General features: G+C 47.6%; 1 protein-coding gene across 8 annotated transcripts in view; it reads right to left on the bottom strand.

Moving 5' to 3' along the window:
• Pitpnm2 (phosphatidylinositol transfer protein membrane associated 2) overlaps positions 1 to 6,000 on the bottom strand; it is a 132,167-nt gene that overhangs the window by 63,795 nt on the left and 62,372 nt on the right. Inside the window, exon 1 of one of the 8 annotated variants that reach the window (XM_028765866.1) lies at positions 5,026 to 5,130. The exons of the other annotated variants lie outside the window; for them this stretch is intronic. The gene's annotated coding sequence lies outside the window, so the exon portion shown is untranslated. Of the gene's footprint in view, positions 1 to 5,025; positions 5,131 to 6,000 lie in introns of those variants that run through there. 8 annotated transcript variants of the gene reach the window in all.

Genomic DNA, 6,000 nt, shown 5'->3' with positions numbered 1-6,000 from the left:
GAGAGAGAGAGAGAGAGAGAGAGAGAGAGAGAGAGAGAGAGAGAGAGAGAGAACAAGGTAGACACAGGTGAGGACAGAAGGAGACAGAGAATAAGAAGGAGCCAGAAGATTAGAACAGATTGACAGAGTTAGTTTGAGGACAAACAGTGGAACTGAAATAGAAGCAGAAAGCAGCCTGTTTGAATCAGTCAGCTTGGAAAGGAGTTTCAAACCAGAATAGCTGAGGTGAACCAGCTAGCCAGAGCTCAGAAAGAACTAGAAAGGGTGAGTATATTCAACAGCAAGTCTCAGAAGAATAAAAGATGTTTTTATAAGGGACAGTCAGAAAGACCTGAGGGTTGGTGAGCGCCAATGCTACCCCTAACCCCAAGGGTCTAGCCTGATCTAGGGAACACACTGGAGTCTGTATTGGTGAGGTACAGACAGTTTAGAAGGACTGTCCTGGCCTCAATACCAGGACAAACTTTGATACAGAGTGGACATTTGGAGGTAGGCCCTGTGAAGTCATCACCTGTGCCCGTGCCTCTCTTATGATGGAGAAAGGAGCCGAGACTTGGAGTTACACACAGCATGAGGGACAATGGGGACTACTGCCCTGATCCGCACACCTGGAAGCAAAGGTACAATGGAATTCAGCAGATCCCATGAATCACACAGCCGGGATTCAAATCTGGGTCTGTGTTGCTGCCACACTTTGCACTTCCTACTGTCTGACGAAGTTCCTGCCCCCAAGCAGCCCAGTCCCCACCCCACCCCCATCCCAGGAGCCCCATGCAGCCCCAACCTGGAGATAGGACTTCAGAGACTAACACCCTAAGCAAATGAAACAAGGTAGCAAGAATGTTTTAAAATTAACTAATCCCCACTCCCTGCCTGAGCAGTCCTGACTAAGCCTGCTCACAGCCATAGGTGGTGTGTACACGCCTAGAAAGCTGTGAAGTACTTTACAAGGGCATTGACACGGAAGAAAGCGGAAGAAAGCGTGCTGCAGAGATGTTCTGCCTTTTGTCCTCTACAGCTTGTGAGGGTGCTGTCACTAACCCTATCATGCAAACCAGGAACAGGCTCAGAGAGGCCAAGGGACTCGCCAGGATCTCATGAGCAGGCTGATGGCAGAACAGGGACAAGAACAGGGCCTTTGGACTTGCTTTCCTCCCTCATCCCTGCATTTGAAGCTTGTGAGGGGTTCTCGTCCCAACAAGTGGAAAACTGAGGCAAAAAAAAAAAAAAAAAAAAAAAAAAAAAGGGTAGCTACTGAAAATACAGACAGGGAGCTAAGCTGGCAAGAGCCCCTTTCCTTCCCTCTCCAACACCCCCTCCCAGCTCTCTGGCATAGTTCATACAGTTCCATCAAGCCTGGTTTTGTCAAGGGACAATGGCAGCTCAGAGAAGGTCTCCTGGTACAGAGCAGAGACTCCAGACTCTTGGTCGGTGGGCCTAGGACTCCCTGTGACAGCTGTCAAGGTTTTGAGTTGAACATTTAGGGGAAGGGAGCTCACAGCAATGGGGTGGGGGCATACAAAACTCACCTTACCAGGAAACCCACTACTGCAGGAACAAATGAACACCACCACCACCAGTACCCAGTCCTGACACCAGTGTAAGATCCAGTTTCCTCTCACCTAGCACGTGAAAAGGTGCAGCTAGGACCACTCTGGGCAACAGAACCTTGACTCTTAGGCCGCACCCCAGAGTCTTTCATGTTTAGAGGAAACTGCTTCAGGCTGGTAATCTAGAAGCTACAGGCAACCCCTCTCCTCCTCGGTTCCCTCTTCTCATCTCAGGGCTGCACGGCCACTGACAGCTTTTATTCACTGGACTTCTAGGAGATTCCTTAAGATGAGAATATGCCTGTGTTACCTCGAATTCTACCTACCTTTTAAGAAGAATCCTCAATTGTCTAAGGCAAAACAAACAAAAAAAATAAGCAAACAAAACAAAAAGCCCTTTCTTCATAATCTCCAATTTTCAGAAAAATTATAAAATGAAAACAAGAACTCCCACATATCTAACAAGAATTGCAGATTCCTCTCCTTTTGCACCACTTTATGTCCGTGCCTCTCCCTATGCATCTGTCTAAAGGGGCATAGTATCTGTCCTGGCCCATTAAAGCAGCTATGGAACGATTTGTCCACAACAGCCCTACTACCTCCACCACCGCTGACACACCCCGTCCAGTTCCTTCACATCTGTTGTGAATGTTAGGCACGTGAAGCAGACAGTGTTCTCTGCATGTTACAGGCAGGAAACTGAGGCATAGGTCCCATGATGTACACAGTCCCTCCCACTACATAAGCCATTGACATTTAAGACACTAGTATAAGATAAACAGGCTCTGTAACGCATCATCTTCCTGACTGTGGGATAGCTTTTAAGTGAGAATCATTGAGTCTACAGCAGAATAAAAATGGTGGGGTCAGGGGAGTGGTGTCTGGGTGTGCTGTATTCTCTACTTCACAGTTGAGTCTTGAACTGTACCCTAAGCAGGAGCCATGGGTGAAAGGGTAGGCTGGCGACAGGAATTCCTTTCCACTGTTTCCCCAAGCTTCCCCTTCAGCTAGCTGGGATGAAGGGAAAGGAGGCCAGTGGAATGAGCACTTCCTTCTTGGGCTGCCCTCCTGCTTGCTTAGCCTGCTTCCATGCAGGCTTCCTCCTAAGGCAAGAGTCAGGTCTAGCTTTCATCTCGAGCCAAGGGCCTGCCTCACAGAGCAGCCGCATGTGTAAATGATGCACGAGTTAGTCCAGAGAACAGGGTTCTGGCTCTACCTTCACGGCACAGGCTGATCAAACTCTGAGGTGGCACGTGAACTTGTGAAATGGGGTGTCAGCATAACATTCCATGAGATGGAATGATAAAAGTACCCATGCAATAGTCAGTAAGATTCCAGGACAGTCACTCAAAACCATCTGCCCAGAGCTGCTCTGGAAACTGAGACAGTAGATGGAAAAGGAATAGGAAGCCAAGATGCCCAAGCATCCAAAACTGGGCAATGTAGAAGTCACATAGACATACAAGCACACACAGAAAACACACACACACAGATACACCACATACACACCACATATTACATATAACATCTTGCAAGTACACATATATGGATTATCATACAACTACCCACATGTTCATAGAACACTACACATGTATGAGCACATACACATATGCTTACACAAAGTCCAGTGCACACACAAACACACCACCCACAGCATCTCATACATATACACATTAGCACACCACCCAGACCCTGCATACATACATAGCACATCATGGATATACACATATCACATACAATATTTATTTGCACCCTCACATATAACAAATAACACACATGTACACAGAACACCAATATATCACCTACACATCCATACCACACATATGTACATGTGTACCCTCACATTCATGCACACAATACCACAAATACACTTTCACAGAGCCCTGTAGATACACAAAAATACTCAGACACCACAAATAAAATGAACATACTACAAAACACTCACGACTTGAACACAGCTCACATGCAAACATACAACACACTACACATGCCACAACTATACAGGCACATACCACACATATGCAGTTATACAAATACCAAATATACACACGCACACAGCCTCATTCCTACATACCACAGGTAATACACACATACACACACACACACATGAAGAAGAAATACAGGCATACATCCATACATTTATATATACACACTGTAAACAATTCACAGGCCACACACATGCACAGCCATACACAAAATGTATATGCCCCACATTTATATACACACTCCCTCACATCCACCTATCACAAACCACATATACAATGCAATCTCAGATGCACACACATTACATATGCACACATACCAGACAGCTGTACCTACACACCACACACAGAGATTTTCATCTCACTGCATCTTAAGCCCATCAATATCTCTCTGACAATCTCTTTCCCTTAGGGCTGGAGACTTTCAATGAATGAGCATCTACATGCTTCTCTGGCAGAAGAACACACCAAGTTCTGTAATGTCCCAGACACTGTCGTACAGGATAAGGAGAGGGGGGCAGGAGAAGAGAGAGGGTGGATTCTCTTTCTAGAAGTGGACAAGGTCAGTCTGCCTTACTCAGCTTAGACAGTGAGCTGAAAAGAAATGAGTAAAGGCACACTGAGTGATCCTGCCAGTGCAGGGAACAGTTCTCACGACCATGGAGCACATGAACAGAATGTCAACAGATACATGAGCTAGCAGAAGGGGCACATGTGTCTGTGTGTGGTTCAAGCTTATTTACATGTGGGTATGCACATGCATGGGTATGTGTGTGCACACACAGGAAGAGGATGAACAAGTGTGCATGCATATGCACGTATGTATGTGTCCAAGGAAATCACAAGAGCATGGGAATCTTTAACTCATGAGCTTCCTTCTTTCTGTTCAGTTAAGGTCATTCAGTTAATACACTAAGAGACTTTTTTAAAGCTATGCATGGGGACCCTAGGTGGGGACAAAGGCTCAACCTCCCAGAAAGATACTCTCCTGAGCCCCAGAATCCCTGAATAGGGGTCGAGCTGCCTGTCCTGCCTGGGCATAGTCTGGGTGCTCAATCTAGCATGGGAAAAAAGCATTGAACTTTTCCCTTACAGCACCAGGGCCTCATGAGGTCTGTGTGAACCACAGGTTCCCCTGCTTCCCGCCATCCCTTCCCTGAATCCTGGCGCTCCTGTCAAATTAAAGAAGAAAGAACCACTCATCGCTTGAAAGTCAGCCAATACGGTGATTATTCCACTTTTCCTGGAATGAGCCTTCTACACTCTCGCTGGCTGAGGCCATCGGCAGCCAGGGTTCCCACCTCTCCAAGCTGTTCTCACACCCTCTGCAGCTCCCCAAGATGCTTTCACGTAAGTCAGCACTATGTGCAATCTTGCAATCACAATCACACTTGGGAGCATCCACTAAGCAAGGACTTGGGTAGGAGGAGGGAGGGCTGGAGGGAGGCACTCAGGGTCTACCTGGGATACAGGCAGTGGGAGGCGGAGCCTACCTCTCCTGAGCTCAGCTCTTGCTGTCCTTTCCGGGTCTGCCAATTGAATGATCAGAATGGGCGTTTGGCTGGTCCTGGGGGAGCATGAAAGACTCCGGGACAAAAGGAATCTTGCTGTGATAGCAGAGGTGGCAGTGGCAACACTAGACCAGCCCCCCACCCAAGCCGAGAGCAGAGATGAGAGCAGAGCTGTACTTGAGGGCTTGCCTTTACGTGTCACATCCTATTTTCCATTCTCAGACAAACAAAACAAACCCAGCACACTGCTTCCCCAGCACCACCAGCTTGTAAACCCATCAGAATTCACAGCCAGCCGACAAACCCAGACATGGGTAATGAATGCCACTGAGAAGCCTGCACAGCGCCAGATGCCGGGAGGGTCTTAGTAAGCTCAGAGCCTGGAAGCTGTGCTGCTGGAGACACAGCCTCCTTGCCCTGCCCATTGGGGCCGTTTTACTGACCAGGAGGAAAGCACTAGAAACACAGTCTGTGGCGGCTTTCATGCAGTTTTAAAGAAAGGGGTCACGAAGAAGAAACAGTCAAGCACAGCACTACACAGGCCTTGAGCTGCTGTCGAGGTTCTGATGCCATTATCAGAGCAATCTGTCAAGGAGAACGCAGAAACAAAAATAGAGCACAATCAGGTGGCCATGACCTGAGTTAGCAACAAGATCCCGAGTCCTACTGTATTCTAGACACTCGGGAGAGTTACGTACATCTCAGCCTTGGCCTCAGCACTGGCAACTCAGGTCCACCACTGAATGGCCCAACTCCGCTGTGGGCAGCCCCCTGAGCTGTGAACCTCTTTCAGAGTTGGGTATGGATTCTCTAAGACCACACTAAACTTTGATGCTCCCGTGAGTCAGACAGGGCTACTTGGTGTGCGTTTTTCTATTTAAAGATCAGACAAGGCTTACACACAGACACCACTCAAGCCTGTAGCTTCTAAGAAATGGGTGCTAAATACGGTATCTT

This window comes from Grammomys surdaster, unplaced genomic scaffold, assembly GCF_004785775.1.
Source record: "Grammomys surdaster isolate TR1022 unplaced genomic scaffold, NIH_TR_1.0 166, whole genome shotgun sequence".
Classification (NCBI taxonomy): Eukaryota; Metazoa; Chordata; class Mammalia; order Rodentia; family Muridae; genus Grammomys; species Grammomys surdaster.
The sequence above is the reverse complement of the archived record's forward strand: the minus strand, read 5'-3'. Positions and strand labels throughout refer to the sequence as shown.